Source organism: Chinchilla lanigera, unplaced genomic scaffold, assembly GCF_000276665.1.
Source record: "Chinchilla lanigera isolate Chin_1 unplaced genomic scaffold, ChiLan1.0 scaffold00010, whole genome shotgun sequence".
Taxonomy (NCBI): domain Eukaryota; kingdom Metazoa; phylum Chordata; class Mammalia; order Rodentia; family Chinchillidae; genus Chinchilla; species Chinchilla lanigera.
The window spans coordinates 35047844-35060788 of record NW_004955411.1 but is presented as its reverse complement, the minus strand read 5'-3'; the positions used below and the strand labels follow the sequence as shown (position 1 = coordinate 35060788).

The window sequence follows — 12945 nt, the reverse complement described above, 5'->3', positions numbered from 1 at the left end:
ATTCAAATCCAGGGGGAAAAAAAAATATTTTCCAAAACAGATATATAAAAATACTTGGAAAAAACTATGGAGTTTTTAAAAATAATTATGGAGTTAGGAAGCCATAAAAGGAAAGAATAATTTGATTATATATCAGCTTTCTACTTGGTAAAATTACCAAAACAATTCAAACTGGAAAAATATTAACAAATTATTTCATAAGCAAGGAGCTAATTTTATTGGTCTAAAGGGCTTCAACAAATCAATAAAGAAAAGATTCACAACTATGATGGACAATTGGAAAAGAAGCAGTTTTTGAGGGGCTGGTGCTCAGGGACAGACAGCTTGGCTAATATTCACGAGGTTCTGGAGTTGATCCCCAGCACCACAAAATAACAAAATAAAACAAAAACAGCTGACAAAAGACCTCACAGAAAAGGTGGTGCACATGACTCACATAAAAACTTGCTTAAGCTTGCTGATTTAAGAGCAATTCAAATAAAACATGTTTTCATGAGGTTGTCAAAGATTAAAAATAACTGGAATGCAAATCGTTACAACCTTTCTGCAGGACAGTTTGACAATATCTATCACATTCCAAATGAAAAATCTATCTATCAATTCTGCCTCTATGAAATTTCCACATAGTCATGTTCTCATATATGTGAACTGACATATATGAACAAGGTTATTTTTTTGCAGCATTGTTTCAAATATCAATTCCACCATTGTGGAAGTGGTTAAATGTATTACTGTACCTCTTTTAATGGATTATTTACAATGCCCCATGAAACAAGGACAAGAAAATCTTTATGACATGGAACAATACCTGAAATATATTTTTAAGAAAAGGATCTTACAAGGCAAAGCAATTGTCAATTTTGAAAAAGACAGCTAGAAGACTTAATCAAAATAGTATTGTACTAACATAAAGATAGATATATAGATATCAGTGGAACACTATGAACATTTAGTAACACATATAAAGTGTAATTTTTTGACAACGGTGCCAACATAATCGAATGGGAAAATGATAATCTTTTCAACAAATAATTCTGGACAATTAAATATTCATATGATGAAAAGTGACTCCTGACCTCTACCTAATGTCACCACAAAAATTATTTAGAAATGGCCCATAGACCTAAATATAAAGGCTAAAATTATAACACTTATAGAAGAAGATATAGGAGGAAATCTTGGAGACCTTAAAATAGACAAATACTTTATAGGGAACAAAAAGCATAAATCATAAAAATTTTTAAGATATAAATTGTATTTATACAATTAAAGATTACAACCTTCTGCTCATCTGAAGACATTGTCAAGAACAAAAAATCTGGGATAAAATATTCACCACAAATATATCACACAATGAGCTTTTATCTATAATATGTAAAGTGCTCTTACTTACAATCATAAATGAAGAGTCAGCAACTCAATTAAGAAATTGGCAAAAAATTTCAAAAGACATTTCACCAAAGAAGATATACAGAAGGCAAAAACACATGAAAAGATGCAAAATATCATTAATCATGAGAGAAGTGAAAATTAGAGCCACCACGAGATACCACTTCGTAACTACCAAAAAGCTCATATCAAAATCTTTGATGATATAAAGCAAGGTGTAGAAATGGAGCAACAGAACTCTTGAACATTTCCGGTGTCAATGCAGCATCTTTGGGAAAGAGTCTGGCAGTTTCTTGTAAGATTAGTGCTACAGTGTGGACCTGTAATGACGCCCAAAGCCCATGTGTTAAAGGCCTTGTCCCCAGCTCATGGTGGTGTTGGAAGAGGATTGAACTCTTAAGGCATGTGGGCTGTGGGGAGGTCTGTAAGTCATTGAGTGCATGGCCTTGGAGGGCTAATGGGACCCTAATCCTTTTCTCTTCCTCTCTTTCACATTTTGGCCATGAAGAAAGCAGCTGTGCTCCACCATGCACTCCCTTCCATCCTGTGCTGCATTGCCACAGGCCCCAAAGCAACAGGAACAATAATTCATGGACCAAAACCTCCAAAACTGTGATCCATCAACAAACCTTTCCTCTTTATCATTTGATTATCTCAGGTATTTGATTTATCATTTGATTATCTCAGGTATTTGTCACAGTAATGGAAAATTATCTAGCTTTATGTTAGTACAATACTATTTTGAGACAGTTAAATATATGTTTATAGATAGACCTAGGAAACCCATTTTTATGTATTTCCTCAAGAAAATGTAAAATATATGTTCATACAAAGACTTGTGCTTGAAAGCTCATGGAACCTGTATCCATCATAGCCCTAACTGGAAACAACCCAAATGCTCATAACTGGTGAATGAACAGAGGAGTTATGAATAATGTACCATATACCATGCCATCCATATGGGGTGGGATATTGCTCTGCAACAGAAGGAAAAGGATTAGTGATTTATGCAATGTAAGTGAATCTCATAGACTCTCCTGAATGAAGGGATACAAAAACTACAGATTATGTAAGTCTCTATTTATGTGGATTCTAGAAAAAGAAAAATGATTATATAGTGATAGAAATCAGATCCCTAGTTGCCTGGGGCAGGAGATGAGAGAGTAGAGTAGATTTACTGAAAAGATAACAGTGGAACATTTTGGCTGTGGAAATGTTCTGTATTTTGAGTGTTTTAATGGTTATATGGATCTATCTATCTATCTATCTATATATATATATACATACACACACATATGTATGTGTGTGTGTGTCAAAAATTATTGACTTGTATACTTGAAATGTATGAATTTTATTATCTGTTAACTGTACCTCAACAAAGGCAAATTACAGAAGAATATGCAAAGGTTTCTACATTCACTTAACCTTTTATATAGATTCAGAATCTCTCTAAAAATATACACAAGAAACTGGTGATGCTCGCTGCCTCCAGGGAGAAGAGCTGGATGGTTGAGGAAGAGACCTGGTACTCTTTTGAGTTTTGTACTGCATGAATATTCAGGAACTTTAGATGTTGTCAGTTGCTTCTTGCTATATTTGGATCTGGAAAGTCCTCCAAAGGCCCTTGTGTTGAAGGGTGGTTTCTCAGCGTGGCACTGTTGGGAGGTGTTGGAGCCTTGCAGAGGTAGAGACTAGTAGAAGCTGATTAAGTCCCTGGGTGTGTGCGCCCTTGAGGGGGTATTGGGACCCACGCCCCTTTCTCATTCTTTCTGTGTCTTATGTTCCTGCCAAATTCAATGAGGTCAACTGACCATAGATTGGAACCTCTGAAACTATGAGCCCAAATAAACTTTTCCTTCAAGGGTGTTTCTCCCAGGTATTTTATCACAGTGGAAAGCTGACTAACAAACTTCTCCTTCATTTGCTTTATTTTCTGTTTCTGGAGTTTTGTACTGCATCTTTTTAAATGTGTTTTGGAGCCTCAGGTTATCTTCTTTCTCTCTTTAATTGCTTTTTCATATTTTAAAATATTATTCATTCTCCTACTTTAAGATGAATTCCTCAGTACCAGCTTCCAATTCTTTAATTTCCTTTTCAACTATGTTGAAACATATGTGTGTGTGTGTCATATAACATCAACATTATTGATGTTTTTATTAAAAATACCACTTTTCCCTTCCAAGATTTTTAATTGGTATGTTCTTTGTCCATCTGTTCTTTTCTAGTTTTACATGTTTTATTCAAAATTCATTGTCACTGCATATATGCTTGTGAAAGTAGATATTCTTCTTGTTTGCTGTGAATATACTAAACATACTTAGTATAGCCAGACTGTTCAACAAAATTAATTTAATCTTGGTATAAAATTACATTCCATTTATTGCTTTGGTTATTTATTTCTCTTATCCTTTGATTTCATGTGTATTTTCGAATTTTGGTTTGTTGGCTCATTTTCAGTGGAAGGATTTTTTGATTTGGTTTTGCTTTTTCACTTTCCTTCCTAGTTCACCTTTTTCTGCATAGTGATTCTGCAGTACTTTCAGAACCTGGTCTTATATGACCGATTGGGGGCTCCAACTTTCCCCAAGCATGTTGGGAATTCATCATCTGGGATCTGCCTCATTTGCTCTTGCTGTTTGTCCCCTTTTCTCATCTTCTGAGGCAAGTGGCTGTTTTTAAACCAGTGCTGCAGACAATGATCATTAGCAGCTTATTTTGGTCTTCTTTTGTAGCGAATCTGGTTGGTCTGTCCTTGTACCCTGGAGAGAAATGGCGGTGGGTATTAGAAAAATAAAGACAAGAAACAAGAGCTGGGGTCAGGTGGAGATCCTCTCTGCTGAGTGGAGAAGGGGAACTGCCTGAAAACAGTAGTGTTTATTTATACCCTCAAGAGGTTGGTTAATTTCTGCCTTGCTGCCCAGCAACCAGTTAACAAGTTACAATGGTCTGTTTACTCCGAGGAGCTTCCGTGTTCTCGGGCTGGTTTCATCCTGTGTGTGTAATTATTTTCCAGCTTCAGTGGCTCTGAACATTCTTTGTAGAACAAGGGAGTTCTACCCTTGCCCCTGGCTTTAATGAATGGATGTGGCTCACAGGTGAGCACCCTTCATTCCTATTCTCTGTAGGAGATGCACACCCATCCTCACTCCCACTGCTGTACAATGAAAGCCTAGCATGTCCTGGCTTTAGTCATTGCTCTGCATTCTGGTCCAGTGGAATGTTCATCTTGTTTTTGAGCCCTGTTTTGTCCCCTTCGCTCTTTCTGTCTTTGGAAAAGTTCTGCATTTTGCTTTGTGTTTGGCATGGAGCAGGGATGCAGTTTACCTTTATATATTCACTTAAATAAACTTTAAAATGACTCAACTTTCTTACTTAGAATTATCTGCAGAAATAATATCCATGGTCTCATCAATCACCTGTCCTACTTATATTTACTAACACATATTACAATAGTATAAAATGAACAGTTTTGAAATGTTGTTTACATTACCCTCCAATCATATTGCTCAAATATAAGGTATATATGAAAAAGATACACTAAAATGTATATGTGTGCATCAGTCAGTGTTTTGCTAAAGAAACAAATATAGGATAGACAAATGTATAAGAAATTACAAGACTGGCTTATAATGGTCAGCCACAGAGTTGGATGAGGAAGCATGTAGAGGGTGTCTGTGCCCTGGAGGCTGAAGGTTTCAGTCCAAGGTCTGAAGCTCACTGCAGAGTTCCATGCAAGTTTGTATCAGGAGGTGAATGGGTCTGCACTGGAAGGCTCAAGGATCCAAGGCAGAAGCCATGGAGTCTATGATAGAAGCAAGGAGATAACGTCCAAACTGCAGGCAAAGACTGGAGCTCCTCCAAAGAACAGAAGCCAGTCCATCCTTCCTCATTTCCCTTCTATAAGGTCCAGGTGACAAGCCACCCTGGGGTGAGTCCTCTAAACCATAGGATGCAAACAGCCACCCTAGGGCAGGTCCTCTACACCTTGGAGTGTAGCCTTGCTGAGCCGACTTAGTTAAGCTTCTAAACTTCTCAAGTTGACACAATCAGCTATTACAATGTGTAAAATGTAGATGTGATCCACATACAAAAAAACATGTGGAAGAGAAGTGATGATGCAGGAGGTCTGGGCTGGGATTCTGTATTTCCGGTAAGTTACAAAGTAATGCTGAGGATGCTAGGTAAAAAACTACACTTCAAGTAGTGAAGCCTCATTGCCCTTGGGAAAAGAAGATTAGAGGATATTTCATAGTAATTGCTAGTGCTGGGACTTGAACCTGAGTCCTCCCAGAGCCCAGCCCTGGGCAGCTTTGTGCCTTGTTTATGTCTTCTGCCCTGAGTGTGAGTCTTTGTCAGGGTGGTGTGAGAGGCAGACACTGTATCATGCTCCAGATCATTTTCCTAGCTTTAACCTGTTGCACTTGATTTCTGTGAAACCTCCCATCCTGGGAGAAATGCTTTCTTAGGAGAGAAGCTCCTTTCTATCAGATCAGGGCCCAGGCAGCCCCAAGTCCTAGGTGATCAGTTATTTACCTTTAAGCAGAAGATCTGCTTCTGAGATGTATGTTCCTAACTGAGCTGTGTGCCTCAGAGGTTGAGATCCCTTATCAGAGGGAGACTGCTCCAAATCCCTAGTGAAGCACTCTGGAAACAAATAGGAAATTGTCCATCTGATTTCCTCTCCAGTGTTTTCTGAAATAAAATGTGTAGGGCACCAAGAATTGAGTACCTTATCTTTTGACACAAGCTAGTGAGGAATTAATAAGCAGCCACTGATGCTTATTGTCTCAGAAGAACATTTGGGCAGAAAACCATACAGAAAACCAGAAATGGAGTGGTAAAGGCAGAAGTGCAGGTGATTCTTTTAGGTCCCACTGCAATCTTCTATTGAAAGTCACTTATCTTCCTTTTTTAAAGAGAATTGTGTATCATTAGTGTATTTGAAGGCAACTTCATCTGGTGGAATTGCTATTTAATTACAAAGGTGCTGTGTTTCTGTGAAATACGCCAGTGGCAATTTAGCAGTAATGAGTCATTCATGGTGCCGAATTGCAATTTGAAATGCAGAGACATATTTCCATCTCCATCAATCCACTGTGGACCCTAAGGATGAGACATCTTGGAAACAGGAGTCCAGAACTTTCCAGCTCAACACTTAGGGAATGAGCTTTCATTTGCTGTCTTCATTCACCTATAATGGTGAAATTTGCTGTGCAGTAAAATGTCTTGGCTCTTAATGTTTTTCAAAGCATTCAGTGTTTTGCAAGCATGGAGCTACAACAGGTTAGAAAGCCATATGGAGAGAGAACTAAATGCAGGATTCAGTTGTGGTTGGTGTTTTCTTTGATATGTTCTCCTTTCTGTATTTCTTGGGCAGAGGCTGTGACCAACATGCTTGTATCTGAGTAGTGTTCTGAAATCTAGAGACCCACTCCCACCTCTTTAACGCAGAAGTCCTCAGATTCTAATGTGAGAATGGGAGATGTTGGACAACAAACAAAAAACAACAGCAGCAACATAGCACAGCAAAGAATCCCAGGCACAAAAAGAACTTGATTGCAATGTCAAGCTCAGGACCAACCCTGGAGATTCTGATGAAGTTGTTCTGGCTGGGAGCCCTGGAACCTGCTTTTTAAGCCAACCCACCCCGTCTCACCCAGGTGATATGAAGTCCACCCTTTGAGAAACCTTGACTTAGACAGAGGACTGGAATGATTCTGCCTACCATTTGCAAGTCCCCACCTCCTGCTGTGCCTAAACCCCCTTTCTAAGGGCATCCTGAGCCTGGACGTAACTTCTGCAGCCTGCTCCCTGTCTCCTTACCAGGTCTCTGAGTTGTCTGTTCCCTTCCTCAAAAGCATATGGTATGAACCCCTGCCATTGGAGAATGTTGTGCAGGCAAATGAACTTATGTTAGTGACAGACAGGAACAAGGAGTTTTTATGAAACCAGAACTGTGATTGTATTTTATGAAGAATTATGACTTGATTATTACAAAAGAGGAAGGTTTCACATGTGAAAGAAATTCTTCTCCTGGGAGCTGGCATTTCTTTTTCTTTGTTGCCAGGTACCAGCTGTGGGAGGGCTTGTCTGAGCATCTTGCCATTTTGACAAATTTTGAGGCATGAAAGCCATGTGAATCCTGAGGAGCAGAGTTCAGAAAGCTCCCTGGGTTTCCTTTGTGTGCTTTCTTCCCAAAGGAGACTGTGGGTCCATAGAGGAATGTTGGGTGCAGTGCTATATAGCTCAGACTTGCAAGGTCATGCAGCGCTGCAATTCCTTAATGGATGTTTTTAGAAATCGTGCTGCCTTTTGATAGTAAGAGCAGAACTCACAATCATACTAGTGAATCTTCTGAGTGAGTGTGTTCCTGAGCAAATCCAGGTAACACCAGGCTGACTGTCTCCACCTTGGGAGCTCAGCCATGCCAGTTTGCATAGCAGACACATGCCTCTGACTCAGGCTCTGGGTGCCTGGAAAAGGTGGTCCACATTTCATTTTAAGATGAGACCTGGCTCATTTTCCAGCTAGTGGAAATTCCAAGGAAGAAAGAATTCATTTGCCATCTTAAAAGTTAAAAACATAAGAACCGCTTTAAAGACACAGATTTCTTAACATGGAGTGGCATTCAACAGTTTTGCAATTAAAATGATAATGAACATTTCTTATAAGAACTTCTCTTTAAAACCAGTGCGATGGGTTCACAGCACACCATTAGAAGGAATTATGTAAAGCAGCCTCTCTGTTCCAAGTTTTATTTTAAGATTTAATTTATTCCAGATTCTGCAGGAAAAAACCGTCCATGTGACAAGCCTGCTAACAGATGTCAATTTAGTTTTATAGCACATGCCTGCACTTCAGAGTCAGAAAATGGAGATTATTCCTTTTGCCCGCTGTTTATTACACAGCACAGCTTCATAACACTATGCCCCAGAGGAAAGTTGATTAATAACCTGTGGGCAAGCAGCTCATCCTGCTTCATCTTCGGCAGTGTTGACTGGAAGCTTTATTTCATAATACCCTTTTGGGTTAAGAGTAGTGCCAGAAAGAACCAAGGTGACAGAAAATGAATTTTTCTGTTTTAATATCATCTAGGTCAAAAGACAGATTATGCTATAGTATAAATGATGTGATAAAAAAATAAGAATTACTTAGCTGGACAAAGTCTATTAGATTTTTATGGTGTTGATGGGTAAAACAAAGCAACTTTGTGATAAATATAATGTCAAATTTAATTACGACAAGAAAGCTTTACTTCTTATTCACAGGGTCTACTTTTTCCTGTTCACATGGTATAATAGTTACAGGTTTATATGTGCATGACACATCCTCATTCACTTGTTCCTCTGTATCTTTCTCTGCCCATCCAGAGAAAATATTTGGGTTGGGTGACACCCAAATAAATATTTGTTAAGTATATTCTAGATGTAATTTCCGATGCTTAAATAATAAAGGCAAAATGTCAGACAAATCTTTCAGTTTCTATTTTAATTGTGGTAAAATACAGATAACATAAAACTATCTTAACTATTTTGAGGGGTTTAGTAGTGTTAAGTTCAGTCCTATTAAATATATTCACATTGTTGTACATCCAAACTCCTGAGCATTTTCATTTCTGCAAAATAGAAATCCAATACCTACTAAATAATCCTTCCCCTCCGCCTCTACTGACCACTAGTCTACTTGATGTCTCTGTGAATAACCTATTCTATATATCTCATACAAGTAGAATCATATAATATTTTGTCCTCTTGTGCCTGGTTTATTTCACTTGGCAACATGTTTTCAAGGTTTCTTCATGCAATAGCATGTGTCAGAATTCCCTTCTATTGTATATATACACCACATAAATGTTTATCCATTTATCTGTCAATGGGTATTTGCATTGCTTCTAACTCTTGCCTAGTGTGAGTAGTTAGTATGAACAAAAGTAGACTAGTTCTTTTGGACATCTGCCCAAAAGAGGATTTACAGACCATATGGTAACTCTAGTTTTGATTTTTTTGAGAAATCACCATACTGTTTTCCATAGTAAATACATCATTTTATATTCCCATAAACTAATCCTTTAACATTAAAATGTAGCTAAAAAGACAGAATGCAATCTTGTAGTGTGTGCATCAAAGAAAAAATGTGGTGTGCTCTGGTAATGTTTAATACAGAAATCCAATCTAATGTGTTATTTTTGCATTCCTAATACCTAGCAAATAGTGAGGGCTTCATAAATGGTAGTTGGGTGACACCAGACCTTTGGTGACTAGCCCTCCTTCCTTTGTTTCCTTCCTGTTATTTAACTTCCCTCCATCCCATAGGAATGGCTCTGAAAACAGCCAGAAGATTCGTTCATGGATTACCAGCTTTTTCTTTGTTGTATCTATTGATCTTTAGGGAGAAAACAAGTTGAATGGTGGAAAACAAGTTTTTTGTAATGTTTTTCTCATTCTATATACGATCTAATATTTAGAGATGCTGAGATATTTCTGCCAAATACAACCCTTCCTTTTTCCTTTCCTTCTTTTGTCGGGGAGGGGGACTACCAGGAATTGAACTCAGGACTTTACCCTTACCAGACAGGCTCTGCACCACTGATCTAAATCCCTGGCCCCTTCCTTTTCTTTTGGAGCTGGGGAGGAGGCTGGCTGTGGTGTAAGATGAAAATGTCGTGATGTTAGGAAGTGTTAGAGTATTCAGGGAGAAAATGTTCTTTCTATTCTTAGAACATTGCTTTTATTCTCTAGAGAATTTAGTTCTATAAAGCTAGGTAAAAGCCCTCTTTGCTTATTTTCTCATTTGAGTTAGATCAATAATATTTTACTCAATTACATACTATTAATAACTATTTTAAATGGAAATTTCAGTCTTAAGACTTTTCAAGAAAATTTCAGATATTTAAAATACATAGATGTGCAGACATCTTCAGGAAGCTCAGTGAGTTGCCTCTGCACTTCCCTGACCAGCGTGCAAGACAGGCGGAACCCCAGGTACCCTCTGGGGCCTCAGTGGCTGCTCGCCACACCCACAGTGTGTCTACTGGGGCTGGGATGAATCCCGGACATCTTCAGGAAGCCCAGTGAGTCATTGCTGTGCCTACCTGACCAACGTGCAAGGCAGGCAGAGTCCAGGGCACCCTCTGGGGTCTTGGTGACTACGCCACACACACATAGTGCTTCTGCGGGTGCTGGGCTGAATGCCAGACACCTTTAGAAACCCTGGTGAGCCACCCCAGTGCCTTTGCCACTATTGTTTGAGGCACGTGGATCCCTGGACAACTTCTGGGGCCTTGGTGGTCACTGCCAGAACAACCTGCACCCCCCCAGAAGCTGAGCTGAAACCCAGACAGAGTCAATGGCCTTGGAGAGTCCACCCTCACCCCTTCCCTGCCAGTGTGGGAAGCAGGCTGTGTCCTGGGCAATATCTGAAGCCTTGGTAAACATGACCTGCATCCCCACTACTCTTGTGGAAGCTGGGCCGAACCCCAGACAGTTTCAGGAACTCCAGTGAGCCTCTCCAACCCTTCCCACACACACCTGGGAGCAAACTGAATGCAAGAAAGTTCGGGAGCATCTGGGACCCCACCTTGCTACTACTCACCAGCACAGGAGCTGTACTGAGCACTGTGGATCTTCAAACTCTCGCCCTGACACTCACACAATTGGGGGAGTAAGGCTGCACTCCAGGGAACCTCTGGATCTTCAAGAATGACAAAATGAAGGAACAAAATGCAATCCCAGACCTCCACACCACCCAAAACAAGTCCAGGAGACATCAACACAGAAGGGCCTGGAAGTCATACGCCTGAAATTTCTGAAATGATAGCAACTGAAGTAAAGAAACAGCTCCATCAGGCTATAGAAGACATCAGATCAGAAATAATGTCTCAGGTGAAAAAAGAAATGACAACAATAATGAAAGAAATATTCAGCATATCCAAAGATGACATTGACAACAAAATAGAAGAGCATAGACAACTTATGGAAACCTTGAGTGAACAATATAGAAAAGAACTAGAATATATGAAACAGATTCAAACAGATATTCAGGTAATTAAAAATTCCATTGAAAGCTGGCAAAACTGCCTGAACAAAGCTGAAGATAGACTTTCAGACCTTGAAGACAGCATTGCCACTAATGAACATGAAAGGAGGGATCTCTTAAAAACAACAAGAAACTAGGAAATAACAATTCAACAACACAAGATTAAACAAAAACAATGTCAGATTAATAGGTATCAATGAAACAGCAGATGTCAACACAAATGACATAAAAAAACTATTTGCAGAAATAATAGCAGAAAATTTCCCAGGCATGGTAAAAGAATCAGACATCCAGATAAGTAAAGCACATAGAACTCCAGTTAATCATAACTGAAATAAATCTACAACCAGACATATAGTGATCAAGATCCCAGAAACTCAACAAAAGCTCAGAACATTAAAAGCTGTTAGAGAAAAGAAACAGATTACTTATAAAGGAAAGCCCATCAGAATCATGGCAGACTTCTCAACACAAACCAAGTATTTCAGGTACTGAAGGAAAACAGCTTCCAACACAGACTGATGTACCCTGCAAAACTATTCTTCAAATTTAATGGAGAAATAAAATATTTTCATGATAAAGAACAACTGAAGAAATTCATGAGCGCCAAACCAATCCTACAAAGAGTACTAAAAGATATTCTAGAAAGAGATAAAATAGAGCATAACTTCAAGAACAACGACAGAAAAGAACTGCCAAGCAGAGCAAGCAATTAAACAGAGGGGGAAAAAAAAGGATCCAATAGCAGGAAAATAGCATGACAAAGATAAGCCAGTACATATCAGTTATAACCATCAATGTAAACAGTTTCAGTGCACCAACCAAAAGAAGCAGACTAGCAGAGTGGATCAGGAAACAAAATCCAACTATATGCTGTATACAAGAAACACATTTAACTCAAAAGGAAATTCATAGACTGATAATGAAAGGATTGAAAATAATACTCCATGTGACAGGAACCCAGAAAAAAGTGGGTGTAGCTATTCTGTTTGCAGACAATGTGAACTTCAAAGCAAGAGCAATCAAAAGAGATAAAGAAGGTCACTACATACTTGTGAGGGGAAAGCTTCAAGAGGAAGAGATAACAATCATAAACATTTGTGCACCAAATATAGGAGCACCCACCTATCTAAGACAAATTTTAACAGACATGAAAAATGAAATAAGTATCAACATAATCGTAATGGGACTTTAACACACCATTGTCACAAAGAGATAGATCAACTAGACAAAAAGTTGGGAAAGAAGTAACAGACTTTAACCAAATTGTGAACATATGGACTTAGTAGACCTTTACAGAGTGTTCCACCCAGTAACATCAGAATACACATTCTTCTCAGCTGCACATGGGGCGTTCTCTAAAATAAACCATATACTAGTACATAGAACATGTTTAAGTAAATGCAAAGGAATTGAAATTATCCCATGTATACTATCAGACCATAGTGCAATGAAATTGGAAATTAATGACAAAAGAAAACACAAAAACTCCATACACAGTTGGATATTAAATAATATCCT

General features: G+C 38.6%; 1 protein-coding gene and 1 long non-coding RNA gene across 6 annotated transcripts in view; both read left to right on the top strand.

Annotated features, from left to right (window-relative positions):
• Mettl24 (methyltransferase like 24) overlaps positions 1–12945 on the top strand; it is a 104801-nt gene that overhangs the window by 53922 nt on the left and 37934 nt on the right. The gene's annotated exons all lie outside the window — the stretch shown is intronic.
• LOC106147839 lies at positions 4416–8835 on the top strand. The gene is made up of 2 exons (XR_001232830.1): positions 4416–4484; positions 6767–8835. It is a non-coding gene; the product is annotated as an uncharacterized LOC106147839 (long non-coding RNA).